Source organism: Haemaphysalis longicornis, unplaced genomic scaffold, assembly GCF_048455015.1.
Source record: "Haemaphysalis longicornis isolate Haplotype H1 unplaced genomic scaffold, Haemaphysalis longicornis Haplotype H1 scaffold_40, whole genome shotgun sequence".
NCBI lineage: Eukaryota > Metazoa > Arthropoda > Arachnida > Ixodida > Ixodidae > Haemaphysalis > Haemaphysalis longicornis.
The window spans coordinates 2,674,697-2,690,184 of NW_027526362.1; the positions used below are offsets into that span (position 1 = coordinate 2,674,697).

Here is a 15,488-nt window from a genome sequence, read left to right on the forward strand (position 1 = left end):
GGAATCACTAATCATTCAGACCACATCTAACACGGTCAATCGTAACGAATGAAATCTAAACCTGATCTACGCACGCTCTTTGCAGCCTTATTCAAGCCCACTTAAACGACCCACTTCTGGTGATGCATTTATTGTGAACAAGGCTTCCGTGCTGGAAGCCGAAACGTCAGTACGTTTTGTTTGGACTGGTCGGCGTCTCTTTTTCGTTCCTATATGTAACCTCCCGGCCAGATCGGATTCCGTCATGCTCTCAATTTCACCTATGTAGGATGCGTCGCAATCCTTGCATGGAATTTTGTAGGCAACTCCGGGGAATCTTGATTTTTCTAAAGGGTCCTTCACGCGTACCAGCTTCTGCTTAAGCCTGTTCGTTGGCACGTGTGCAATTTTAATGCCATATGTGACAAACACCCTTGCAAGAGCTTCACTGATGCCTTGCGTGTAGGACACGGCAGCGCGGTTTTGCCTGTATTCTTCAGGAACCCTTTCGTGGGAGGCAACTGAAGCCCGCAATTGTTGCGTCCTCACAAGCTTTGAAGGGTAGCCATTGCTGCGAAGGTCCTTCCTTACCACGGCTAGCTCTTGCTTGCACAGACCAGGCTCAGAGCAGTTTCGTGATTCGCGTGAGAAGAGTGCAGCGGCGACAGAGCGTTTTTGGCCTATAGGATGCGCAGAGTCGAACCCCAGGTATCTACCCGTGTGGGTCGGCTTTCGATACACAGTGGTTGTAAATCCTTTGGCCGACCATCTCACAAGTATGTCGAGGAAGGCGATCTGTCCATTATTTTCTTGTTCCGCGGTGAACTGGATGCTTGGAACACAAGAGTTTAGATGCTCAAATAAAGGCATTTGGTCTCGGCGGTGGATCACACAAAAACAGTCGTCTACGTAGCAGACAAAGATCTTGGGGCCATCTTGTATGAGCATAGCGCAGAATTTTCTACAGCCTCTCAGGCAATATTTGCACAGACTACTGAAACGGAAGATCCCATCGCTGTTCAAAACCGCTGCTTGTAATAGTGTCCGTTGAAAACAAAATATGTGTTCTGCAGGCCAAATTCCAGGAGACGATATGTCTTGCGTCTCAATTGGCGAACGTGAAGGCAGAGATGCATCGTTCTCGAGTAGATCCTTGCAACTCCGGACCGCGTAATTTTGCCTGGAATTTGGCCTGCAGAACACGTTTTGTTTTCAACGTAGAATGTTACAAGCAGCGGTTTGGAACAGCGATGGGAACTTCCGTTTCAGCAATCTGTGCGAATATTGTCCTAGAGGCTCTAGAAAAGTCTGCGCTATGCTCGTACAAGACGACCCTAAGATTTTTGTCTGTTACGTAGACGACTGTTTTTGTGTGATCCACCGCCGAAACGTAATGCCTTTAATTGGGCATCTAAACTCTTGTGTTCCAAGCATCCAGTTCACCATGGAACAGGAAAATAACGGACAGATCGCCTTCCTCGACGTACTTCTGAAACGGTCGGCCAAAGGATTTACAACCACTGTGTATCGAAAGCCGACCCACACGGGTAGATACCTGGGTTCGACTCTGCGCATCCTATAGGCCAAAAACGCTCTGCCGCCGCTGCACTCTTCTCACGCGCATCACGAATCTGCTCTGAGCCTGGTCTGTGCAAGCAAGAGCTAGCCGTGGTAAGGAAGGACCTTCGCAGCAACGGCTACCCTTCAAAGCTTGTGAGGACGCAACAATTGCGGGCTTCAGTTGCCTCCCACGAAAGGGTTCCTGAAGAATACAGGCAAAACCGCGCTGCCGTGTCCTACACGCAAGGCATCAGTGAAGCTCTTGCAAGGGTGTTTGTCACATATGGCATTAAAATTGCACACGTGCCAACGAACAGGCTTAAGCAGAAGCTGGTACGCGTGAAGGACCCTTTAGAAAAATCAAGATTCCCCGGAGTTGCCTACAAAATTCCATGCAAGGATTGCGACGCATCCTACATAGGTGAAACTGGAAATTTTTAAAAGAATTCAATAGCACCAGAACGATGTCAAAAAAGGCAGTGCAAGCTGAAATGCCTTGGCGGATCATCACCTGGCTACTGACCACGTCATCGATTGGGATTCCGCAAGCATAATAGCATCAGAGAAGCGCCTATCGACACGACTACTTTTAGAATCAGTGCATATTCAACCAACTAAAAACACGATTAACCGGTCGCGGGGTAATCTCCCCGAGACATACATGCACACTCTGCGACACCAAACCTATAAATAATCGCGACCTTTCACCCCCCCTTTCATTGTGATCAAGGGACCAGTAGGGCCCCCAAAACGTCTTTTTTTGTTTATTTGTTTTTTACCAGGCGAGTGCCTGCTTGTATTTCATCAACACCGAACTAACCCGCCTGAATCGCCACTTTATAGACATTGAGCAATTCTTTGAATTGGTTTATTGTAGAGAGCTGTCTTGTTTATTTCCTTATTTTTTTGGCATTTCCGGTCTCATTTGAAATTGGGAGACCAAATAGCTTTTACTACGGGTCATGCACTGGTGACAACAAATATTTGATTTCACTTTAAACAATTTTCAGTTCTATTTTATTGCTTACCAGCCAATGACCTGGAATATCAGAGGCTCTTAAAATATATGCTGGCATTTCTTTCCTGCACTGTCGTACAACTAATCATGACTTTTATCATATTTTGTTCACAAATTGAAATATTTAGAAAGTATTCAGCTGAATGATAATGTTATTTCAGAAGCATGCGCAATCAACAAGACCTCAATGACTCTCACCACGTGGTTCACTTGTTCTGCCACAAATAACCTGATTGCAGCCACAATCCACCCAAGACGGAGGTAACATACCCTCTGGGATGATGAATATTTAAAATGCCTTACGAGTAAGTGCTCAGCACATGAAATTGTGGCATTAAAACAGAAGACCCCTCAGTGGCATCCTTCAGTTGGGGCAGCGCTTGATCACAAACTTCGAGAAGCTGAAAAATGCTCCATGCGCCGCTCCACCCAGCAGAAACAATGCAGGACGCAAGTTGGTAGGTGGACCGTTGGCATCCTGCGATTGTGAAGATTTTTATTTAGTAGATGCTCTTCTTTTTGTACAACTGTTCATTTCTCCTTTAACAAGCAGCTGAACTCCTGCAGGTTCTACGAATCATACAAGCATAATAAAACGCAGCAATGCAGAACAATTGGCAGGGTTACCTCAATTTTTCTTTTCTAGGAATGAAAACAATGTAGGTAATCTATACACAACTACAATCAAACCTTTCAATTTTTACCTACTTCACTCCTAACAAGCACACATACACGTTAGACATGTGAGCAAGCCGCTAAATTTATGCCCACAAACTTAATCAGGCATCAGAAATCGGCAGGGAACGTGTCACCTTTAAATGGCACTTTTTTCGTTCAGAACACGTAAATGGGCGAGAAAGACCCATAACTATGATTTGGTACCCTCATCTGGTATGGTTTTCAGGCAATGCTTACATCTCACTTCAGTACCTTCAGGTGGTGGAGATCTTTGAAAACTCATTGCAGGCAAGTGGGTTGTGTTCAAGCTCTCGTATCTTGCCAGCATATGCTGGATTCCAGCATTCCCAAATCAACGTCACTCGAATGTGGTGGATGCAAGAAAGAATAAGCACACGCCAAGGGCGTAGCCGGGAAGGGGGAGGAGAGGGGGGGCCAGTGCCCCCACCCCTATAATATTTTATGCCAAGGCTGGGGTGCGGTTTAAGCAGCCTGAAAAACCGCCTGAAGTCACCTGCAGGCACGGAACCTGCAGTTTTAAGGACATTCTTGCTCATATAAAGCTGAAAACAAGGGCTATGTCAACGTCTGATCCCTGCGCCCGCTCAGGATGGTGTTGTACCTGTCAATATATACAGCCAGGCTGCATTTCGCGCCGGATACACCGACAAGCGCCGGGAGCCTGCCGCGAGCCGATCGAAACAGCCCCACTGTTTCCCTGGCGGAACAGCACGGCCGGGGAATGGCAGAACAGCACGAAAAGCCTCATATAGGCTTACATGTGGACGGGAGCGTGTCATTCATTGTCTTTACACTGTGTCACGAGGTGAAGTGAAAACGATAATGAAGATGCGCTCTTCGGGATATGCTCCAAACACCCCGAACATCATCATCGGCGTCTCCAACATCATCATCGTCGTCTTGCCAAGCACCCAATGAGAAGATGTCAGCAACTACGGAGGGGATGTAGTGACGGGGAGGAAGAAGAAGACGGGTGTGGGAGGCTGCGGAGATACATGGCTGTCGGGCGTTCGGACCCGAGCGTGTAGCGGCGAGCATCGAAGAGTGACATCCGCAGCTACCATCCGCCAGTCATCAACTCCAGCATCAGGAGGGGTCAACCGTGCGTCCACGACGGCAGCGTTCTCTTCAACCGCGAGAGCCTGGAACACGGTGCACCACAGGGGGCGTCCATACGTGATCGGGCCCCCACCTACAACTCATGCCGCGACTGGCCCACACCGACGCCGCCACGCCTTACCCAGACTGACCGTGCGAGGGGTCTCACGAAACTGTAAGCCGTGCGCCGTGTTCGAACATTCGTATAGTCTCTTCCGGGTGGTTAAGCTGTCCTCTTTTTCGTGATACGTGTCTTTGTTCCGTGTGTCTGTCGTCGATTTACCGGTACATAAACGCAGTTATCCCTGGTCCTTTTCTCTATCACTTCGCTTCGACTAAGAACCTGACAATAATTGGCGTCCACGGCAGGACCAGTTCGTTTAATAATACCCATAAAACCCACAATGGACACACGGGAGCTCATTGCCATGGGCGAACGCTTGGGCTTGAGTGGCGAGGAATTGAGGCAGTGGGTCCAGGCAGAGCAGAAACACTTGCGCGACGAAAGAGCGCTAGACCGCGAAGAGAAGGCACGCGAACAAAAAACTATGAGCGAGAGGGCTGAGCACGAGCGGGTGAAAGCCGAGCAAGAGCGGGCTCGTGCATAAGTCGAAGAACGCAATTTGCAGCTGCGGATTCGCTTGGCGGAGCTCAATTCAGCGCGAGGAGGGGGGCCCCAAACAGATAGCGATGGAGAAACCACTGGTCAGGCTCAAGCTGCCACCCCGCAAGGCTTCAGCGCACGCAAATCTCTGCTGCCTTTTGAGGATGCTCGAGATGATCTCGACGCATACCTGAAACGGTTTGAATGCGTAGCCCAAAGTCAAGGTTGGCCTAAGTCGAAATGGGCCATCGCCATCAGTACGTGTCTTAGTGGAGAGGCACTAAAAGTCTACGGCCGCCTTTCGCCAGAAGAGTCACTAGACTACGACCAGGTCAAGCTTGCCTTACTGCAGCGCTTTCGATTCACCGCAGAAGGCTATAGGGAGCGCTTCCGTCACTCGAAGCCGGAGAAGGACGAAACCGCTAAACAATACGCCGCTCGACTGAAAGGTTATTTTGACCGGTGGGTAGAATTATCTAGCATTGACAAAACCTTCGACAACCTCGCTGATTTGTTAATCACTCAGCAACTTCTCTCGAACTGCCACAGAAAACTCGCGATTTTCGTGCAGGAGAGGAACTGTAAAACACTCTCTGAAACCGCGACCGCTGCTGACCATTTTATAGATGCCCAAAAGCAGAACCACTTGTTAATTTTCGATGATAACGGAGAACAACGAGGAAACCCGCAGACAAGTGAACGTAACGCTGAACAACACGATAGTCCCGGCCCGGGTGGCGTAAGGAAAGAAAAATGGAGGATGACTAACGCCGTCTTAGACGTCCGTGCAAGAATGGATATTATGCCTGTTTCCAAAGGCAGAGTCGAAGACAAGCCAGCCATCGTTTTAAGAGACACAGGAACTAACACAGTAATCGTTCGCCAGTCTCTCATTCCAAGAGCGGCATTCACCGGCACCTCCTGCCCGTTACACTTAGCCGATGGAAAATGGGTTACTGTCCCAGAAGCGAAAGTGTTCATAGAGTCTCCGTTTTTCACTGGAATGGTGTTGGTAAGCTGTTTGAAATCACCACTGTACGATGTGATCATTGGCAATGTTCGAGGGGCACGAGACTTTGAGGATCTAGCCAGTGGTCCAAACCGACTGAGCCCCGAAACAGGATGGCCCGGTAACTGTAGCAGGCCAAGACATCGGAAAATAAACGCAGCCAGAGGTCAGGAGAATGCCGGTTACGACCACGATCCAGGCGGCTGTCAATCAAGCCAATGGTTCCCTGTGTATCCGAGCAGAGTATTTTACTCGAAACGCCGAAGACCCTCAAATTCTCTTTAATATCCTCAACAGCACTGCTATGATGTTGTGTTGGCTTGCGGCTCATTTGCTTTACGTTCGTTTTGAGGAAGTTTGACTACAGTTGGTCAGCATGCGTGTTAAATTGTCCTTGTGTGCCGTTGTTTAGTGCGATGATGCTTCTGAAGACTAGGAATGGAGTTGGCGTGTTATATTATGAGTGTTCTGCCGGTAGTTTCGTGAAGTTTTGGGGAACTGTGCGTGTTTGGGACTGTGAAAAGACATTTTTCGTGGAAAATTGCTAAAGTGGGGGGACATTGTCACGAGGTGAAGTGAAAACGATAATGAAGATGCGCTCTTCGGGATATGCTCCAAACACCCCGAACATCATCATCGGCGTCTCCAACATCATCATCGTCGTCTTGCCAAGCACCCTATGAGAAGATGTCAGCAACAACGGAGGGGATGTAGTGACGGGGAGGAAGAAGAAGACGGGTGTGGGAGGCTGCGGAGATACATGGCTGTCGGGCGTTCGGACCCGAGCGTGTAGCGGCGAGCATCGAAGAGTGACATCCGCAGCTACCATCCGCCAGTCATCAACTCTAGCATCAGGAGGGGTCAACCGTGCGTCCACGAGGGCCGCGTTCTCTTCAACCGCGAGAGCCTGGAACACGGTGCACCACAGGGGGCGTCCATACGTGATCGGGCCCCCACCTACAACCCATGCCGCGACTGTCCCACGTCGACGCCGCCACGCCTTACCCGGACTGACCGTGCAGGGGACTGACGAAACTGTAAGCCGTGCGCCGTGTTCGAACTTTCGTATAGTCTCTTCCGGGTGGCTAAGCTGTCCTCTTTTTCGTGATACGTGTCTTTGTTCCGTGTGTCTGTCGTCGATTTACCGGTACATAAACGCAGTTATCCCTGGTCCTTTTCTCTATCACTTCGCTTCGACTAAGAACCTGACACACTGGTACAAAGTATAATCACATGACAGAGCATGTCGCTGTATTTTGTTCAGTCAACTATCAATCCTTGATATGTATATTTTTCAACCGACATCGCATTTCATTGACTATTGCAGATCCATAATTTCTGCTGCATAAAAAGCATTGCTCTGCCCATCTTGTATTTCCTCCACATCAACAAAACTACACAATTCTCCTTATTGCGGAGCTTTGTTTTTTTGGCACTATTCCACTGTTTCCTTGACCTCCCTCTTGGTTAGGATCAGCATTCTGTATTTGCTTAACCAGAATTTTACTCAAGCCATGTCTGTTTCGATTTAACAGATAGAAATATAATGAAATTTAAGAAACGTGAGTGGGCATGGAAGCGGCGCTGCGCATCCGATGGCTAACGCTCCGTTCCTGCAATTTGTTCAGGTTGCTGCTGTGCTCTGCATCTACCAACATCACGGCGCGGAACCATGCTGTCCCGTGCCCTTACCAAAGGATTCACTTCGGCTTCGGATGCGCTCCCCCTACGAAGATTGCAGCGATACCGTTGGACTCTGTTTCAACTGGCGCACAGTCACATCGCCGGCAGCATCACGAGCCGTGCCGAATATAAGAAGCATCGACGACCGGCGCTACTTCAGTGGGCATGGAAGCGGCGCTGCGCATCCGATGGCTAACGCTCCGTTCCTGCAATTTGTTCAGGTGTGTAATAGTTACTCGCTGTACGCTAAGCGTACAAGTAACCGCAACTTATTGCTGTTTCCATGCCCACACGTTGTTTGCAACTTGTTTGATGATTGCATTGATGTTCTTGGCATGTTGCTTTTGTGTTGCGGGGATGTGGAGCGTAACCCCGGCCCTCTTAAGAAGTCTAAAGAACGCACTGACGAAACCGTTGTAGCACCCTCGAAAGAACCCACGATCCCTCTCGCCAGCGATTCCGAATGGCAAAAGGAAATCTTGCAGCATTTACGCGATTTAAAACACCAGTCAGGCGTTCTTACTGGTGGGCAAGCTGACTTGCTGAAAGCCGTAAATGAAGTCAAAGCTGCCCAAGAGTCTATGGAATCAAAACTGGTAGCAATCACTGAAAGACTCACCGCACTTGAGGCCAGAACGGAATCTATTGGCACCATTGAACATGCTTTACAAGCTACGCGAGAATCGATCAGTGGCATTACTACTGCTAACGAAACGCCGTAATAATCTGGTATTTCATGGCTTAACTGATAGCAATGAAAAATGGAACGAGACAGAAGCCAAAGTTATGGCTGCTGTTGCGCAGTACATTGATCCTAGCTTAACAACCGATGATATTGAGCGCTCTCATCGCTTGTCAGGTACTTATCAGGATGGTCGTTGTAGACCTGTAATCGCTCAATTTAGAAGGTTTAAGACGAAACAAGCGATACTGGTGCAACGCGCGAAACTAAAAGGCACCGGCATCTCAATCGCTGAAGATTTTTGCTTAACGACAAGACACGCTCGAAAAAAATTAACTGAATTCGCGAAGTCCCTCCCGCACTCCCCCGCTTTCAAACTACGATATGATAAGCTGCACGTGAATAATGCCACTTACATTTACGATGCCCTAACTGACGAAGTGCAGCAGATTGCACGTAGCAGTCCTTCTCGGCAAAGTGGTTTATCGAACAACCGAAATACCAGTACTTCCGATGTCCAAACCTCTACCTCACGTGCAGGCGCAAATGAGCTGGCATTGCCTGAAAACACCCATCCACCAAGCACATAACAATTAGCGAGAGGATGTGGTCAACGTGAAACTTCCAATTACCTTCCAGTGATTTTTTGTAACGTAAGAAGCGTCATGAATAAACGGGATCAGCTGAATGCCCTAATATCCTCTAGTGATGCTGATTTAATTATACTAACCGAGACATGGCTTAACGCAAAGATAAGAAATGCAGAAATTTTTCAAGTGGATAAACGATACAATCTTTACCGCTGCGACCGAGATGGCCGGCATGGAGGTGGAACCTTGATAGCAGTATCGCAAAATATTCCTTCTTTTCCCATACCCCTTGTCACCGATCTCGAAATTGTCTGCGTATGCACCACGTTCGGCAATACAAGAATAGTTGTGATAGCCTGCTATCGACCCCCCTCCGCTCCCTCTACTTTCGTGGAGGAATTGCACGACGTACTAAATGCTATCGTTTGCCGATACCCTTCGTTACCTATAATTTTGCTAGGAGATTTTAACTTTCCGAACATTGACTGGTCAAATTCTTTCCCTACCTTTAAACCATTTTCTTCCCAATCTCAGAGTTTCTTAGACCTCTGCGCCTGCTTTAATTTTACTCAACTTGTTAAAGAGCCAACTAGACTTAGTGGCAATACCGCAAACACTCTTGATTTAATCCTGTCGACTCACCCTGACTTCGTATCGAGCATAAGTTATCTTCCAGGTATTAGTGATCACTCAGTATTGCATTTCAATCTTCAATTCTCCTTCAAACGCCTTCAACAAAAGCTTAAACTGATTCGTGATTATAGTAAGGCTGACTTCGATGTCATTAATCTGAATCTCGGCTCCTATCTGGACACGTATCTAGAACGGTTTGATGACCGTAGCGTGCAAGAAAACTGGAACTTATTTCTTGGAAAAATAACCGAGCTTATTAATGCGCATGTTCCCCTGAGGCGTATTCGCTCTGATGGAAGATCCCCGTGGTACAATAGGACACTTTCTCGTTTGTTAAACAAAAAGAAGCGGCTATTCCGCAAAGCGAAATTTCACAACACAAGTGATCGCTGGGCGTCATATTTTTCTGCTCAAACAGAATACACTAGCTCAATAGAACACGCCAAACGGCACTTTTTGAACAACACCTTGCCGGATATTCTTCGTACGAACCCGAAAAAGTTTTGGAGCATTGTTAATACTAAAGAACACCATGATATTGTACTTTTCGATGATACAGGCGAGCCTGTACCTCCCGCGAAGTGTGTTTCCGTGTTAAACAACGTTTTTGTTCATAATTTTTGTTCAGCCGTTCTAAGCTCTATACCAGATCTTGTTCCGAGTAGCTTTTGTGCCATGTCTCCTGTTGTGTTTGAGTCTGTTGGAATTGTAAAGATCATTGATTCATTGAAATTGACATCTTCATGCGGAATAGACGAAATCAACGCAAAGTTTCTGAAGCAAACTAAAAACTACTCATCCATTTTTCTGGCAAAGATTTTCCAGCAGTCCCTAAATAGCGGAATTTTACCACGAGACTGGAAGATTGGCAAGGTCGTCCCGCTGCATAAATGAGGAAACAGACATTCACCTCTAAACTACAGGCCAATTTCATTGACAAGCATTCCCTGCAAAATTATGGAGCACGTCCTATATTCGCACATTTGTAATTTTCTTGAGTTTAATTGTTTTTTCAATTCCGCACAACATGGATTTAGGCGTTCTTTCTCATGCGAAACACAGTTACTTCACTTTACTCACTCACTCCATACCTATCTTGATAGCAATTCTTTGGTTGACTGTATTTTCCTGGATTTTGCCAAGGCCTTTGATAAGGTGAACCACGTTTTACTAATGACTAAACTTGCCGCCCTCAACCTCGATCCCCAGTTACTGCTATGGTTAGAACATTTTCTTAACAACCGTTCTCAATATGTCACGCTAAATGGTTTCAACTCCCAACTTAATGAGGTAACATCTGGTGTGCCTCAAGGTTCAGTTCTAGGTCCCTTACTATTTTTAATATATATTAATGATCTATCTAACCATGTGTCTTCTTCAATGCATCTATACGCAGACGATTGCGTCATTTATCGTCAAATCAGGTGTGACGACGACAATCGCGAACTGCAGTCTGACTTGAACAAAATTGTGACATGGTGCGAAACATGGAAAATGGTGCTTAACCCCCTAAAATGCAAGGTTATGCGTATTTCTCGGCGTGACGTATGCTCACCTTTTTACACACTGACTGATGTGCCACTAGAAAACGTATCATCCTATCGTTATCTCGGCGTCACCTTATCATCAGACCTAACCTGGAAATTGCACATTGACTCCATCACATCAAACGCTAATCGCATGCTGGGCTATTTACGACGAAATTTCAGCCAAGCTCCTGTCTCCCTAAAGTTAACACTTTACCGAACTTTAATACGCTCGAAATTAGAATACGCTGCATCTATTTGGGATCCGAGCCAAGCTAACTTAATTCAGTCTCTAGAGCTAGTGCAAAACAACGCAGTGCGTTTTATATTGTCGAACTATCAACGAGCAGCCAGTGTTACATCAATGAAGTCCAGTTTATCTTTGCCTCTCCTGACCCTGCGCAGAAGATATTTTCGTCTTTGCCTGTTCCACAAAGTATACAATCATAACTTGCTGCGCAGCTTGCTTATATCGCCACCATTCTATCGTTCGTCCCGTATTGATCACATGCATAAAGTTGGAATCACTCATTGTCAAACCAACACATTTTTTCACTCATTCCTACCCTGCACATCAAATGATTGGAACCGCCTTCCTGCAGATATAGCATCCATAACAGATCACACACTTTTTCGAAGCTCGTTATATGCCTATTTGGTTCCAGATGACCAATCATAATTTGTTTCTTATAGTTCTGGCGCACAGTTTCCCTTGTATCTGCATTTATCTTTTATTTTGTATGCTTTGTTCAGCATATACCACTCGGTGTGAATGCTTGTGTCTTTGGCATGAAACATTGCAACCTTCCGTTCCTATTTTCTTTTTCTTCCTTTGTGATGTGAATATATTGATGTGAACTAATTGTTCTTGATTATGGTATTTATGTCGCGACCACGTATAGTTGGCCAATTTAAGAGATTTTGTGTAATTGGCCGCATCTGTCTTTTTTTGTGTGTGTACTCTGTAAACCACTCCTCTCTACAATGCTTCGGCGATTGAGAGTAAGTGAAATAAATAAATAAATAAAACAAGCTCAACCTTCAACAGCAGTGCAATAAGGTGTTCCGCTTAGCGCAAGTTTACTACTCACGTTACTAGCACAAAAATAACAAAAGGCGATTACTTAAGGACGAAGACACACGTTTGCTAGCTTCACCGCCATAATATACGAATTCGCCCCATGTACAGTCCACTGCGATTCGAAGGTTGTCGCGGGAAAGCTACTCTTTCAAACGAAGCAGAAAGAACACCAGCTTTAGCAAATATTCCATGCAAGTTCCGTTATCGTCGGCGTAGATAAAGGGCAACCAAGTCCAAGTCTGTGCTTGATAACGACGAATGTACAGCTTGAAACCCAAAGGGTGGCAAGTCAGTCGTGCGGGCCATTGTTGTATCATGGAACAGCCAACAAGGGAGCGAAGAGTGCGAAATCTCGATTTTCATGTTTCCGAAACGAAACCGTGGGCTGGTGGCCCGCTTGGCCGCTCGATGCTGGCGCGATAACCTTCAAATCGTGCTCGACTGTACTTCGTAGCTGACAAGAAAAAGTCCCTTTTCTAAAGGAAAATCTTTTATAAAACATGAGAATCTTGATAGTAAACAACCAGTGTTGGCCTCCACTTCCGCCCGACAAACTTCGGGGACCGCGCGCCACTCACGAGCGCACTCATGATCACGCTCACGAGCGCGGGTCCACCTAACCACCTGCTCTGCGGACGAATAAATCGCCCGTGGTCTGCCCATAAACCAGCGAACGGGAATTTAGGTGATCATCATTATCATCACCATCTAAGCTCCTTAAGGTGGGCTTTACGGTTAGTGTTGAGCATACACAAATCGCATGTTAAAGTCAGTTATTTCAAGCTTCGTTTGCAAAACAACGCGCAAGATGCCTTGCCTACATATTTCCCCGTCCCATGTCTTGGTCGACACGCGCCCGCCCCCCCCCCCCCCCCCCGAAAAAAATTCCTGGCTACGCGCCTGGCACACGCCCAATCAGGAGTACGTTCAGCATGCACGTCGGTTGTTTAAAAAAAAGGGTGTAATGTATTGCTCAGAAGACTCAATGCTTGCACGCATCTTGGAGCAGCAACGGCCTTGGCAGATGTGTTTGAGTGGTTTTCCTCTCTCATAACATCCACAGTGCTTTCAGGAAAAGCCCCAGGCCTTTCAATTAGCATGTTCCAGTTAAGAATAATGCAGCTGATACTTTACACTTTCAATTTTTTTTCTTTGTGGAAGGATTTTTCTTTATTGGGGGTACAGCACTAGCGTGCGTAAATCGCAGCCTTCAGAACCCCAATCAGGCCTCTTTAAATGGTACGGGCAGTAACATAACTATTTGAAAAAGTGGACTACAAGGACTGTCAATTCACATGATAAACATAAAAAAAAATAGCTGAAAACAGAACTGGTAAGGCTTTATCGCAGACTAAACTACGCAGGTAATAACATTTTTGTGTACCTAAGAAATATGGCTTCACCGTAAACATGACTAACACCAGGAAATTCGTATACATGGTGATTAACTGCTACGCCCACATTATGATTTTGGGTGAAACTTTGAGTTTTCCGAAATTAACAACAAAGGTTGCCATTTAGTGGCTACATGTTAGGTTATGCATGAAACAGCAATAATTGTAGTTACGGGGGCGAGAACTTGTACATTCAAGTGATCGAACATTATTCAAGTATGGTAGCCCACTGTGCTACCATAACTGTGTTTGAAAACTTACGTTCTGGCGGCCAAACACTGTTGACAATGCTTGTGGCTCTTGTCCGGTTGAATGGAGGGACGTGATGTGCTCAGACCGTCCAGAGGTCTAAAACAGGATGACACATGATTACCACACAGGCAAGAATGGAAATTATTGGGTGCACGAATGTTACAACTCGGGCAACACAACATTCAGCCTAAATCAATGCCCGCGTACAGCGGCACCGTACACATGGTGAGGTGGCTCGCCGCAAACGCAACGAAGCTTGCGAGGCGCGCACATTCGCTCGCAAACGATTCCCCCTCTCTATTCCCAACACGGCACAAACGACAGCGGTGATTAACGAAGCCGTAAACGCTGCGCAGCACAGTTTAGAGGAGTAGCCGCCCGTGTTCCGATAAACTACGCGTAAGACGTGGTTCGCAGTGGTGAACTCTGAAGCTGTTCAATATAGTGCTCCGGAATGGGAAACGTTACTGAGTTACTGAGCGCCGCTGCGTTACTGAGCGCCAGTGCGTTCAGCGCTCAATGCAAGCACCACAATGTTCTTTCGCACATCGCCTTTCTAGAGACGAGCCCTCTAGGTTCAACCTAGCCAGTTCAGTTAAATAATTCACACACGCGGGCTCCTGTTAACGAATCCTTGAAGCGGCGATCACAGCTACAAACGACGTCCAGTGACAAGAAAGGCGGCAAATGTGACGAGACAGCTTACCTGCCAGGACGTTTAACGACGCAGAAGAGCGAGCGACGTTCAGGAGCAAGCGCCAAACGAAATTAGCCGTCTTCAGGTGCAAAGTTGTTCTCAAATATTTCTTCGCGAAGTCGAACACGACAGCCACAACCGAAAACGACGAGGGACCCAATTAACCCTGATAACTGCGCTTGTTTAACGGCACGACGGTACACCACAGACCACAGATCACAATCGACGCCAGACGGGTCACAGAACGGGTCACGGGACGATTCGAGGAGGTAACTGGCCGCGCCGCCGCACGCCGTACTCAGGGTGTCGGCCATTGGCAGCGGGTTGCGTAAACAAATTAAAACGACAACAATAAATAATTGCCTATTTTACTGAATATAACAGTAACATTATTTTTTGTGTGTAATATAATAAAGAAGCTTATATTTTTTATGTTTACAAACACAAAACGCGAACTGAGTTTTTTGGCGCTCAATTTGAACGTTAAAAAAAGAAGCAGATAGTAAGATAACACTCCGCAATGAAATTTGGCAGTGTTCTAGTGTAAGTAATCGTATTATTATTTGGCGTCTGTTTATTTAGCGCCCGATTTCATGCCCCCTCCCTCCCCAACTTTTGTTTTCTTTTGATATCAGCCTTGTTCTCCAACGTTGTTTCTGCAGGAGAAACTAGGTGGTCTGTTTATTGCATTTGTACACAATATTTACGGTCGCTAACAATAAGAATAGAATAAAATTGTGATTGCTAGTACTTTATAACTCCACTGAGTGACGAGAATGACTGTTGTCAGAGGGGGCTATGATTGTGCTGGTGGGGCAGGAGAGGAGCAGGGAACGACGGAATGATGATACAGATGTCACAGTTCAAGGTTGTGCTGTGCTCCTTGCAAGGTTGTAGAAAACAAAAAGTGGGAGGGGGAGTGTTATTCTGCCGATGTCGTAATAAGCAAGGGCTGATATTTTTTTCCTGTTTCAACGTCGGTG

The 15,488-nt window shown here is 46.6% G+C and overlaps 1 long non-coding RNA gene across 1 annotated transcript; it reads right to left on the bottom strand.

Annotated features, from left to right (window-relative positions):
* Positions 1–2,906: 2,906 nt before the first annotated feature.
* LOC144137566 (uncharacterized) lies at positions 2,907–14,664 on the bottom strand. Its single transcript, XR_013315687.1, has 3 exons — positions 14,515–14,664; positions 13,818–13,904; positions 2,907–3,035 (listed from the first exon to the last, which is right to left on the bottom strand). It is a non-coding gene; the product is annotated as an uncharacterized LOC144137566 (long non-coding RNA).
* Positions 14,665–15,488: the final 824 nt, after the last annotated feature.